General features: G+C 44.6%; 1 protein-coding gene across 1 annotated transcript in view; it reads left to right on the forward strand.

The window, feature by feature from the left end:
- Positions 1-1,432: 1,432 nt before the first annotated feature.
- LOC139369449 (collagen alpha-1(VII) chain-like) overlaps positions 1,433-14,168 on the forward strand; it is a 102,365-nt gene continuing 89,629 nt past the window's right edge. The window contains exon 1 of the mRNA XM_071108713.1: positions 1,433-1,723. The gene's annotated coding sequence lies outside the window, so the exon portion shown is untranslated. The remainder of the gene's footprint in view (positions 1,724-14,168) is intronic.

The following is a 14,168-nucleotide window of genomic DNA, read 5'->3' on the forward strand; positions in this document are numbered from 1 at the left end:
ATAAACTGACTGACCTTCATGTCTTAAAGTAAGTCATTTCTTTTTGCTTATTTGAGCTGTTCTTGCCATAATATGGACTTGGTCTTTTACCAAATAGGGCAATTTTTAAAAATGTTTATTTAACCTTTATTTAACTATGCAAGTCAGTTAGGAACGGATTCTTATTTACAATGACGGCCCACCCCGGCCAAACCCTAACCCGGACGACGCTAGGCCAATTGTGCGCCACCCTATCTTCTGTATACCACCCCTACCTTGTCACAACACAACTAATTGGCTCAAGAATGAAAGAATTTCCACAAATTAACTTTTAACAAGGCACACCTGTTAATTGAAATGGATTCCAGGTGACTACCTCATGGAGCTGGTTGAGAGAATGCCAAGGGTTTGCAAAGCTGTCGTCAAGAAGAATCTCAAATATAAAATATATTTTGATTTGTTTAACATAGTTTTGATGTCTTCACTATTATTCTACAATATAGAAAATAGTAAAAATAAAGAAAAACCCTTGAATGAGTAGGTGTGTCCAAACTTTTGACTGGTACTGTATGTATACTGTAGCTAAGAAAGTAATACTAAATGTAGTAAGCTGTTAGCAGCAAATGTGCCTCACCCTAATAATTCTGTCTTTTTCCCCCTCTTAATTTCATCTACTGTTCTGACTTGGTGGTGTACATGTAGCCTATAACTTGTTTTAGATAAATATAATCATTGAATATTGTAAGCGCTTTCATTGTCTGCTTATATGGCCCCTTCATTTATCCGACGGTTCTGACTTGGTGTACAGGGAGAACACTGTAAGAATGGCCCATGTTCTGAATTCTGTCGCTGTACATTTCAAAAGTGCTGAAGAAATCTCAATTGTCCGTAGATTATTTTTTTAAAGGCAGTAAAGGAGGCTGAATTAACTGTTTTGCTGTCAGACAAGGCTCTGCTGATAGCCAGGTGTACAGTAGCAGTGGTAAAGTGTTGGGACTGCTGTTGGGACTCTGCTGTTGGGACAGTTTTATGTAGACCCTAACAGTTTGTGGGCACCGTTTGTTACCGTTACAGTGCAATTAATGTATTGTTTAGTGTTGTGCTGTGTAGTGGCTTTGCTGGCATTTTATGCCCCACTAAGATTTACATGCTAAAATCGCCTCTGGTTATTTCATAGTTTTGATGACTTCACTATTATTCTACAATGTAGAAAATAGTCAAAATAAAGAAAAACCCTTGAATGAGTAGGTGTGTCCAAACTTTTGACTGTTACTGTATCTCTTATTACAATGTAAAGGGTTTGGTATTGAGGCAAATATTTCATCAACGCACGAGGTCTTCGCGCCATTGGCTGCTGCTGATGAGGGCGGGTAGAGCGTGCGAACCCCAGCTCCGGACTGTGAGGGAGCGAGAAAAGTGAGACAAAAAAAGGAAAACGAGGGAATTGCTCAGGACTCTCAAGCATCCGAACAAATCTGTCCTCCCAGTACTGCAGTTTCTGCCCAGTTTGAGCCATCCAATCTGCCTGTGTTACAGCTAAACTAAACACGACACTGACTATCTTTTCGTGGGACCTGGCATGCGCCACGGGACGCTACGTAAACTTTGTGCAGCAGAGGAGGCTATCTGACAACGGACTGGAGTGACAGAGTGAATATACAGTTTGCCTATTAATTTACTAACTCGCAGTAGACGTGGAGGAAGAACGGGGAGACGGGTGGATTATTATGCAACAAGTGGAAAGGTGAGTGAGGACTTGGAAGGTTGCCAGGTGAGGTCGTTGAGGTCCGTTGTGAGCTCGGATGCTGCGGCTGAGAGGTTCGGGACATGCATTACGCACGGTTCTTACTCACTTAATAAAAGTGCTACCGTTTCTATGGTGCATGCTTATTTGGTTTACTCATGTCTGCTCTAGCCTGGTGGTGCTTAAACACAGAAATATATGCCTATGTCAATCAATCAACCACAAATCACCAGTCTCCCTGAGGCAAAAGCACTTGAACAAGACCAGACAACTGATTTGCTGTTTACTTGTCAAATGATTGAAATTGTACATTTTTTATTTCATATATATTTTTTAATTCAAATTTATTTGGATCCCATTAGCTTTTGCCGAGGCAGCAACTATTCTTCCTGGTGTGCAAAATGCTGGCTAATTGTTTTGAAATCAGGTTTTTGATACAGTCAGACTACACTGTCAAACCAAGTGTTGAGGATCTGAAAACATAACTAAAAACCTGTCTGTAACACTTTTTGAACGCATCAAGGCATTTAGAATGTAAATGAAAACACATAAGTGTTTAGATTGCGGTAACACTTTTAAACGCACTCATATATTTATTCAGCACAAGGTGGTTAGGTTAAACACTAAACACTGGGGGTGTTGTTTTGACACTGTAGGGTGTAAAGCCGTAAAGGCAAGTTTCTAATGATTAAATGCACTCTAAACGGGATGATGGGGAATGAAACACTGGTGTTTAAAATCTGAACAATTGGGAGATAAAGGTATTTTCCTGGTTGGAAACTGACTGGAAAAAGCTGACTGTCATGTTTAATCTTGCATTCTAAACAAATGTGTTTAAGATGAGAACACTTATTGGCAAATCTAAGTGCCTAAAGTTGAAGTTTTAAACACTGACGTTTAGGTTATAAACGTGTCACATGTTTCATGGTTTTACAGTGTAGGCTACTTCTATTGCTTCACAGTCTCAGACACACTCAAATTGTAGCCTTCGGGGTAAGCATATCTCATTACCTCAGCATCCAGCATCAGAATGCTGAAATCACCTGGTTCATTAGACTTTATAATCCGAAGAAGAAAAAAGCTGAGTTTGAAACACAGAGAGAGTAAGTGAATAGGTTTTATGCACCTGGCCTGAACTCTTAGAGAAGAACCTTCTAAAAGCAGGCATTGGGTCATAGGTCATTCCACAAAATTAGTCCCTTTGATATTTTCAATGTAGACTCAGCGAAATTATGTTGCCACGAGCAGCACTGTAGGTATTGAGATGAGCGAAATGCAAGACTTCGCTCTCACACACAGTATCTGCGTATGTGCACGGGTTCGCTTCACACTGTTACAGTGTGGTAGCCAGAGAACCAAAACAGTGGCGAAGTTGAGCCTTGCGCTTTAATGCTACTAGTTGTTGCGGAAATTGACCCACTATGCTGTATACTTTCTGCATCAACGTCATATCGCAGAGTCTACCTTTGAGTAGAAAATGTACACCAATATTGGATTTTAAAAGCCTGTTATATTAAATCAAATCAAATCAACGTTTATTTGTCACGTGTGCCGAATTCAACAGGTGTAGGTAGACCTTACAGTGAAATGCTTACTTACAGGCTCTAACCAATGGTGTGGAGAAAAAAAATGCAAATAGTCCGGGTAACCATTTGGTTACCTGTTCAGGAGTATTATGGTTTGGGAGTAAAAACTGTTGAGAAGCCTTTTTGTCCTAGACTTGGCACTCTGGTACCGCTTGCCATGCGGTAGTAGAGAGAACAGACTATGACTGGGGTGGCTGGAGTCTTTGACAATATTTAGGGCCTTCCTCTAACACCGGCTGGTGTAGAGGTCCTGGATGGCAGGCAGCTTTGCCCCAGTGATGTACTGGGCCGTATGCACTACCCTCTGAAGTGCCTTGCGGTCAGAGGCCGAGCAATTGCCGTACCAGGCAGTGATGCAACCGGTCAGGATGCTCTCGGTGTTGCAGCTATAGAACCTTTTGAGGATCTCAGGACCCATGCCAAATCTATTTAGTTTTCTGAGGGGGGATAAGCTTTGTCGTGCCCTCTTCACAACTGTCTTGGTGTGTTTGGACCAATCTAGTTTGTTGTTGATGTCTTGGTTACGTTGAGGGATAGGTTGTTATTCTGGCACCACCCGGTCAGGTCTCTGACCTCCTCCCTATAGGCTGTCTTGTCGTTGTCGGTGATCAGGCCTACCACTGTTGTGTCGTCAGCAAACTTAATGATAGTGTTGGAGTCGTGCATTGCCATGCAGTCGTGGGTGAACAGGGAGTAGATGAGGGGACTGAGCACACACCCCTGGGGAGTTCCAGTGTTGAGGATCAGCGTGGCAGATGTGTTGCTACCTACCCTCATCACCTGTTGGCGGCCTGTTAGGAAGTCCAGGATCCAGTTGCAGAGGGAGGTGTTTAGTCCCAGGATCCTTAGCTTGGTGATGAGCTTTGAGGGTACTATGGTGTAGAACGCTGAGCTGTAGTCAATGAACAGCATTCTCACATAGGTGTTCCTTTTGTATAGGTGGGAAAGGGCAGTGTGGAGTGCAATAGAGATTGCATCATCTGTGTATCTGTTTGGGCGGTATGCAAATTGGAGTGGGTCTAGGGTTTCTGGGATAATGGTGTTGATGTGAGCCATTACCAGCCTTTCAAAGCACTTCATGGCTACGGACGTCAGTGCTACGGGTCTGTAGTCATTTAGGCAGGTTACCTTTGTGTTCTTGGGCACAGGGACTATGGTGGTCTGCTTGAAGCATGTTGGTATTACAGACTCAATCAGGGACATGTTTGCCTGTTTGATGGTTCGTCGCAGGGCATAGCGGGATTTCTTGTAAGCTTCCGGGTTAGAGTCCCGCAACTTGAAAGCGGCTGCTCTACCCTTTAGCGGTATGGGGTATGTACGTACAGTCACTGTGGGGACGACGTCCTCAATGCACTTATTGATAAAGCCAGTGACTGAAGTGGTGTATTCCTCAATATCATCGTAAGAATCCCGGAACATGTTCCAGTCTGTGATAGCAAAGCAGTCCTGTAGTTTAGCATCTGCTTCATCTGACCATTTTTTTATAGACCGAGTCACTGATGCTTCCTGCTTTAGTTTTTGCTTGTAAGCAGGAATCAGGAGGATAGAGTTGTGGTCGGATTTACCAAATGGAGGGCGAGGGAGAGCTTTGTACGTGTCTCTGTGTGTGGAGTACAGGTCATCTAGATGTTTTTTCCCTCTGGTTGGTAGAACTGATTTAAGTTTCCCTGCATTAAAGTCTCCGGCCACTAGGAGCGCCGCCTCTGGGTGAATGGTTTCCTGTTTGCTTATTTCCTTATACAGCTGACTGAATGCAGTCTTAGTGCCAGCATCTGTCGTGGTGGTAAATTAACAGCCACGAAAAGTATAGCTGAGAACTCACTAGGCAAGTAGTGTGGCCTGCAGTTTATCGCAATATACTCTACTTCAGGCGAGCAAAATCTAGAGACTTCCTTAGATTTCGTGCACCAGCTGTTGTTTAAAAATATGCTCTATCCTGACGGTGCAGCGTGTATCCCGCTGTCACGTCCTGACCTTAGTTCCTTTTGTATGTCTCTATTTTTGTTACGGTGAGTGAATGAGGACCCAAAAGCGAACTAACTTAAACAGAGCTTCTTTAATAACCAAACATAGGTAGGCTCAGATAGACCGGCAGATTCCGACAGGACAGGACAAGGTTACAGCAAACATGACGATAGTCTGGCTCAGGCATGAAACACAACAAACAAGAATCCGACAAGAACAGGAACAGAAACAGAGAGAGATATAGGGACCTAATCAGAGGGAAAAAGGGAACAGGTGGGAAACGGGGTGAATGGGTAGTTAGAGGAGACAAGGAACAGCTGGGGGAAAGCGGGGGAGAAAAGGTAACCTAACAACGACCAGCAGAGGGAGACAGGGTGAAGGGAAAGGACAGAGACAAGACACAACATGACAGTACATGACAATTTTAGTTTGGTCAGAGCGTGAGTTGGGGTGAGCATTCTATGTTTTTGTTCTAGGTTTTGTATTTCTGGTTTTGGCCTGGTATGGTTCCCAATCAGAGGCAGCTGTCAATTGTTGTCTCTGGTTGAGAACCATACTTAGGTAGACTATTTTCCCACTATGAGGTGTGGGTAGTTATTTTCTGGTTAGTGTTTGTTGCACCTGTCAGAACTGTTCATTTATCGTTTTGTGGTTTTTGTTTGTGTATTCATTCTTGATTCAAAGTATTATGGATACGTACCACACTGCACTTTGGTCCTCCTTTCCTTCCACCAACGAAAATCGTTACACCACCACCAAAAAAGGACCAAGCAGCGTGGTAACCAGGAGCAGAGGGTTCTGGACTCCTGGACTTGGGAGGAGATACTGGAAGGCAAGGGACCCTGGGCACAGGCTGGGGAATATCGTCGCCCCAAAGGAAGATCTGGAGGCAGCGAGAGCTGAGCGGCGGCGATATGAGGTAAGGCAGCACAACAGGCACGAGAGGCAGCCCCCAATTTTTTTGGTGGGAGGGCACACGGGGAGATTGGCGGAGTCAGGCGATAGACCTGAGCCAACTCCCCGTGCTCACCGGAAGAAGCGCAGTACTGGTCAGGCACTGTGTTATGCGGTCAAGCGCACGGTGTCGCCAGTATGCGCTCATAGCCTGGTGCGCTATAGGCCAGCCCTCCGCAAGTGCCATGCGAGAGTGGGCATCCAGCCAGGATGTATTGTGCCGGCTCAGCGTGTTTGGTCTCCGGTACGCCGTTTCGGCCCAGGGTATCCTGCGCCGGCGTTGCGTGCTGTGTCTCCGGGGCGCTGGGAGGGTGCAGTTCGCCCTATGCCTGCGGGCATAGGGCGAATGTGGGCATTGAGCCCAAGGGAGAGGTGCGAGTGGTATGCACTAGATCTTCAGTGCTCACCCACAGCCCGGTTCAACCTGTGCCTGCACTCTGGAGGGTTCGGGCTAAAGTGGTCATCCAGCCTGGAGGAGTGGTGCCAAGGCTGCGCACCAGAGCTCCAGTGCTCCCCCACAGCCGGTCTATCCGGTGCCTCCTCCACTCAACAGACCTCCTGTAGGTCTCCCCAGCCTGGTGGGTCCTGTGGCAGCCCCACGCACCAGGCTGTCTCTCCGTCTCCTCCCTCCAGGTTCTCCCTCCTGTCCGGAGATGCCAGAGTCTCCCTCCTGTCCGGAGCTGCCAGAGCCGCCCTCCTGTCCGGAGCTGCCAGAGGCGCCCTCCTGTCCGGAGATGCCAGAGTCTCCCTCCTGTCCGGAGCTGCCAGAGCCGCCCTCCTGTCGGGAGCTGCCAGAACCGCCCGTCAGTCGGGAGCTGCCAGAGCCGCCCGTCAGTCGGGAGCTGCCAGAGCCGCCCGTCAGTCGGGAGCTGCCAGAGCCGCCCGTCAGTCAGGAGCTGCCAGAACCGCCCTTTACTCCGGAGCTGCCAGAGTCGCCCTTCACTCCGGAGCTGCCAGAATGGCAGCCCCTCAGTCCAGAGGCGCCCCTCAGTCCACAGGCGCCGCCCCTCAGTCCAGAGGCAGTCCGGGGCCCGCTGCAAGGGTCCCCAGTCCGAGGTCGGCGGCGAGGGTCGCCGCTCCAAAGGCGCCACTTAAGTGGGCCAAGACTATGGTGGAGTGGGGTCCACGTCCCACGCCAGAGCCGCCACCGTGGTCAGATGCCCACCCAGACCCTCCCCTATGGGTTTAGGTTTTGCGGCCGGAGTCCGCACCTTTGGGGGGGGGGGGGGGTACTGTCACGTCCTGACCTTAGTTCCTTTTGTATTTCTCTATTTTAGTTGGGGTGGGCATTCTATGTTTTTGTTTTAGGTTGTGTATTTCTGATTTTGGCCTGGTATGGTTCCCAATCAGAGGCAGCTAGCTGTCAATCGTTGTCTCTAATTGAGAACCATACTTAGGTTGCTTTTTTTCCCACTATGAGTTGTGGGTAGTTATTTTCTGGTTAGCGTTTGTTGCACCTGTCAGAACTGTTTGTTTATCGTTTTTGTTTGTGTATTCATTTTTGATTCAAAGTATTATGGATACGTACCACGCTGCACTTTGGTCCTCCTCTCCTTCCACTAACGGAAGTCGCTACACCCGCTAGCTGAATATCCATGTCGTCATTCAGCCACAATTCCGTGAAGCATAGTATATTACCGTTTTTGATGTCCCGTTGGTAGGATATTCGTGATCTTACCTCGTCTAGTTTATTGTCTAATGATTGCACGTTAGCGAGTAATATTGACGGTAACGGCAGCATTCCTAGTTGTCTTCTGCGGGTCCGGACGAGGCATCCGGCTCTTCGTCCTCTGCGTCGCTTCCTTTTGCGAATAATTGGGATGTCTGACCTGTTGGGTGTTTGGAGAATGTCGTGTAAGTCCTGCTTGCTGCTGTTGTTGTTGTTGTTGAAGAAATCTCAAATCAAATCAATCAAATCAAATCAAATCAAATGTTATTTGTCACATACACATGGTTAGCAGATGTTAATGCGAGTGTAGCGAAATGCTTGTGCTTCTAGTTCCGACAATGCAGTAATAACCAGCAAGTAATCTAGCTAACAATTCCAAAACTACTACCTTATAGACACAAGTGTAAGGGGATAAAGAATATGTACATAAAGATATATGAATGAGTGATGGTACAGAGCGGCATAGGCAAGATACAGTAGATGGTATTGAGTACAGTATATACATATGAGATGAGTATGTAAACAAAGTGGCATAGTTAAAGTGGCTAGTGATACATGTATTACATAAAGATGCAGTAGATGATATAGAGTACAGTATATACGTATACAAATGAGATGAATAATGTAGGGTATGTAAACATTATATTAGGTAGCATTGTTTAAAGTGGCTAGTGATGTATTTTACATCATTTCCCATCAATTCCCATTATTAAAGTGGCTGGAGTTGAGTCAGTGTGTTGGCAGCAGCCACTCAATGTTAGTGTGTAGGTGTGTAGGTGTGTGTAGGTGTAGGTGTCCGTCTAATCCGAGGTGAGTGATCACTGTCCTGATATCCAGAAGCTCTTTTCTTCCGTAAGATATGGTTGCAGAAACATTATGTACAAAATCATTTACAAATAAACGGCAGCCATCTCCTCCGGCGCCATTTTCAGTTGCCCTTTAATGTAGATCACATGGACAATTCAATTAATCTGTTTTTTATATGAATAAAGACATGCTAAAGGGCCGAAATTCAGAATTTCTGCCCCTCTGTGCACTCTCTGTGACTTCTCTGAAGATTTGAACCCACTTAACCCCAACATTTCTTCAAGTTTCATTGTAAAGCCCTAGGTATTTTGTTGCTTTGACGAAGTCATTTCGAAGTTATTTATTTAATGTGATTCAAACTGTCCCTCATTTTAGGGTCACCCCTTTTACTTGAACTGAACTATTGTTTTAATTTGGTGAAACTGTTCCTTTTTAAAAACATAACAAAACGAAGAAACATTGAATCTCTAATAGTCAAATCATCATAGTGTAAAAGCAGGTGAGCTGGTTCTACTCTTTTTGGCAATTTTCTGGTGTTTTTTGGTGGAAAACAAAATGGGTCGAGCATAACACGTCAACCCTGTTACCATGTATAGACAGGATAGAAATGTTTACTAAACTATTACATTTTTTGGGGGTGAAGTTTGCGTTCAATTGCCCATCCCTGTTGCATAAAACCAGCTTTGAATGTTAAAATTAAGTTAATTTCGTGGAACGACCCTCCTGTTAATTTAAAAGAACAGGATGTCTTTGATCAAGTATCAGCCTATGTTCTTTCTACATTTGTATCGTATTCTGTGGCATACAGTTACTGTAAATATAGAGTAGGTGCGGTGTTTGACTCAGGTGATGACATAAGCGTTGACTTTGTCTGTTTGGCGACATTAGATATTTCACACTTTGTGTAAAAGTCTTAAAAAGAAGATATTTCACACTCTGAAGAGCTGGGCCCCTTACGTGTCTACCCATGTTGGGAACTGGTGCCACTGGTGTTTATTTCAAGAGGTTTATTTCCAAAGGTCCATCAAAATGTTATTTTGAAATAAATTGTAGCCATTTGATATCAGGCTGGGGACAATGCAGCGGGCCCACTCCACCCTATTTAAGTAATAGTAGGGGAAACTACAGCCAAGCCTATATGCTGGCAGTTAGTTGTTCTCAGGTGGTCTCATTTTCCCCATGCTATTCTCTTTGATGTGCTGGAATGGAACAGTGCAGGAATCTTAGCTGTTGTAGCTTATACTCCAAACTATCTGCAATATCCATGTACTTACTGTATGTCGTGACTGAAATTGTTGTCAGGATTTTGCAGGAAGTTTGGAATATATCAGAAACAGCTAGGATTCCTACGCTGTTTCATTCCACCACATCAAAGAGACTAGCATGGGGGAAATGTGATGAGTCAGAAAGCACCAGTTAGTTACCACCACCACCCTGCCCCTGGCAGCGGTTTAAAAATGTCAGAGGAAGCCTCAGCATCAGCCACCACATCCCACCCCACACCTGCCTGCCCGGGTTGAGCCACACTGGCCCATCTGAGAACAACTCTGCCAACATCCTGTTGTTTCCCCTGCTATTATCTGTCACTGGCATGCTACCATGACAAATATGACGACCAGATCCCAATGAGACAACTTTAATTTGCTGTGCAAAGCCCCTCCTCTCCCTCTGTTTTTTCCCCTCATCTCTTTTTCTTTCTTTCTCACTCTCTTTCTCCCTGCTATGTTCTCTATTTTCCTCTGTCTGTCTGTCTGTCTGTCTGTCTGTCTGTCTGTCTGTCTGTCTGTCTGTTTGTCTGTCTGTCTGTGTCTGTCTGTCTGTCTCATTCCATCCCTTTCTGTGAGCTGTTATGAATTAAGTGGTCATCTGTATCAATGGTTTCAATCATGTGTTCCATTCCCTGGGAAACTTCTGTCTGTGGGTTTCTGGCTTTTGCTGGGGTTTTTTAACCTCCCAGTGCCACAGCGACTGAGACTGCATAGTCCCTCCTTCTCTGAATTGTCTTTATTTCCTCCTCACCTTCTCTCAATAATCACTTTCCTGTCTCTCCCTTCCTCTCAGACTTCACTTTCAAACCCCTCTATCCTTCTTTTTCATCCATTCATTCTGCTACTCCTCATCCATGGTTTGTTTGCTGCTCATGGCGTGCCACTTTCCTGGGCTGTGTTGTGTAGAGACCTGGACGGTTACCAAGTGTGTCATCTGTGGAAGGGAAGACTGCTGTTGGTTACTGTCTGTTTGCTGTGTTAGTCCATGTTGGTGTTGTCAGGGAGCTGATTCTCTATTGTCTTCAGAGAGTTTCAGAATAGAAATGAAGTAAAGCTGAGGTAGTGTAAGGTATTTATAAAGGTTGGGGAGGTCTAGACATACGGTAGTATAGAAATGATCTGACTCTTGTGTGGGTTTAGTGTTAGATAGCTGACTCTTAAGTGGTCATTAATGTCTCATGGAAAATGAACAGGACAAAGGCTATAATCTAGACAGGAAAGAGTCTCTTTGTATGTTTGCCTCGGCTTCTCTCTCCTTTCTCTGTGTCTATGTGGCGAAAGTGAGCCAGGTGAAGATGCACCAGAGGCAGGGAAACTTGCAGAGCTTAAAGAAACCTAAACATTTCTTACAGTGAAAATTCTTCATGTTTGGAGACAAGTTCATGAGGTCCCTGACATTTCATCTGCTACATCTTGTAATCCCCAGGGGCATGTTGGGAGCTTGTGCAAACAGGGTTATGGACTTCTCAAAGACAATTGATCAAAATGGAGTCTCTTTGTTTAGTTTGGCTGATAAGAGACCGTGGACATGACCGAGCTTGATGCTGTAGTGCGTTCCCTGATAGTCGGAACTAGGAAACTGATACATTTCCGACTTGGTAATTCGTTGAACGCGGCACGTGTTTAACTACAACCAGTTAGCAAGTCGGACATTTCAGAGTTCCGATATGCACTTTAATGGGGCATTACCATAGAGGTCACTGACTGGGTTGTCTGTCATTTTCTTGACTTCAGGCATGTACTGTAGGACTATACCGTAGAGTTCCTCTTTAACGTGACTCCCATTATAAAATCGGACAAATGCTGTGTTACCCAGTGTACAGTACACTGTACACGACATCTCACCGGTGAGTAAAATTGTGTGATAATTGACTACGACATTTCCCCCCCCTGTCCCCCTCCCCTCTGTCCCCCTCTGTCCCTGTGTTGATGTCACGCCAAGGGAACCTTGCTGTTACACAACAGTCCTCTCTGTCACTCCAGGCGAATGGCATCTCTCACCAACTGTAACACTGCCATTTCACAGCTGCTCTCTTGGGAGAAAGTACAGTGTGTGTTCACTGTCTCCTTACTTTCCTTCCATCTCTTCCTTTCTCCCTTAGCTACCTACTCTTTCCCTTTCTTGTTCATTTCTTTCTATCTCTCACTCAGACCCTCTCATTCTCTTTCCCCTGCCCCTCTCTCTCTCTCTCTCTCTCTCTCTCTCTCTCTCTCTCTCTCACACACACACACACACCCCGCCTCTCCATCAATGACTATGTAAGGAACACAGCTCAATCAGTCAGTGGTCAATTAGGTCACCCCAGGGCAGCAGTGTCATTGTTACCAAAGGGATGACCTTATGACCTCAGTGCTATGCTTCATACCCCAGGTGGGTTACAGTGGGTGTGGTCATACACAGGTGTGAAAGCTGCTCCCGGAATGTGCTAATGCTGCGTTCATAACCATGTGGGAAGGTGGTAATTACCAGTTGTGAAGTCATAAATACCAGTTGGATGCATTCACATGCTTTGAACTCATTTAGAAATGCAGGTTAGCTAATGGCCAACAATCTGCATCAAACATAAACTAAAAGTACAGCTATCATGCTTGTAAATAAATTATAGTTCTTAAAAAAACAAATGAATCGGCCTACAAGAACCCGTCGGATGTCGCATTGAGTTTTTGCTGGGGAAAAAGCCAAACGCAATGAAATTCCGTTTCTGTGGAATTTGCGATTTTGGTTGTTTTGGATACTTTAAATCCTTTACTTTATTGTAATATAACAATATTGTATGATTACTTAAGGAAAATGGTTAATTTCCACGTTTTTTTTACATTAGCTAGCATGCCCAATGTGAACACTCTATCTCAAACTTCCCAGAGTGTCACAGCTGACTTGGTCCATTCAAGATAGCCTAACATGCTACAGATGAATGGAATCAGCTGATTTAGACACAGAATAATTAGCTAGCTAGTTAGTAATGTAGTAGTATAAAGTTGTAATTTACAATCAATGTAATGTAGTTATCAATACAAGTGGGTCAGATTTTCATTTTGTCTACAAGTAGCCGTAAGCCAGAGCAAAAGCCAAATGTTCATTAAAGAGGTCCGTACTTTCTTCCGGTGTTGCTTGATCAGTGGGTAGGGCTATTAGCTGGCCAAAATGACATGAAAAGTGATCCAAATATATTAACAGTATTGCAGTATCCTAAAACTTGTTGTAATCTTGCTATCATTTTTCTGCCATTTTGAGTCGCATTCAATTTCTTGCTAGCCCTGGCCAATCACCTTTACTCCCCTCAAGATGTAAAAGCATTGGATAGGTGTAGATTAATTATCTACCAACACAGGTACAACAATCCACTGCTTTTAATATTTGAGGGGGTGTGAATGAGTGCCCAGGTAAGAAGGGGTGCAATTGGGATTGGGTTCCTGTCATCGTAGCACACGTACGCCATCTTCCCATTTTCTAGTTGTAATCAGCTGACAGCTGACTTTTCCCGAAAAATAGCGACATTGCTTGTTGTTTGATTTACATAGTTAGTTGTCATTACTTTGAGCAAAGCTGCCAGTATGCGCTGAATTACCGGTAATCAAGGATTATTTTACAATCGTCTGTCACCTCATCATGAGTGGAGAGATGAGAAAGCATCTTCAATGACGAGCAAGGTATGTTACGCTAGTTAATTAGCTAGCTAGTTAGTTACTGTAAGTACACAATGCATTACCTAGACTTTATAAACTATCAGGCATCTACTTTGTATTTGTTTAAGGTAAGCTACCTGCATCTACTTTGTATTTGTTTAAGGTAAGCTATGGCCAATGTTGTTGGAGTGAATACAACTGAAGACAGGTTTGAAGACATGCTGGTATAGCTAACATTAGCCTAAATGTTTTACTCACTATTTTCAGTGCCATGGTATTTTTCATCCCTATATCCCACACAACAAGTTAACTAGCTAACAAGTTCATATTAATTCATTGAAAGCGAGATACAGATTAGAGACACACAAAGGTTTGAACAGGAATAGAGCCACTTTGTTTTAAAACAGCTGTCTCCATGACAATTTACTTTATTGTGGACCCAAATAAATAAGACTGTTGAAGCACTGAAACATGTCCTCCCCCCCAGGGTAAGATGGTGAAGGGAAGGGGCCGGCTCATGGTTCTGGTGGCCAGAGCTGGATCTGAGGTGGCTGTCACCATTGAGCATT

Source organism: Oncorhynchus clarkii, chromosome 17 (assembly GCF_045791955.1).
Source record: "Oncorhynchus clarkii lewisi isolate Uvic-CL-2024 chromosome 17, UVic_Ocla_1.0, whole genome shotgun sequence".
In the NCBI taxonomy this organism is placed as follows: Eukaryota; Metazoa; Chordata; class Actinopteri; order Salmoniformes; family Salmonidae; genus Oncorhynchus; species Oncorhynchus clarkii.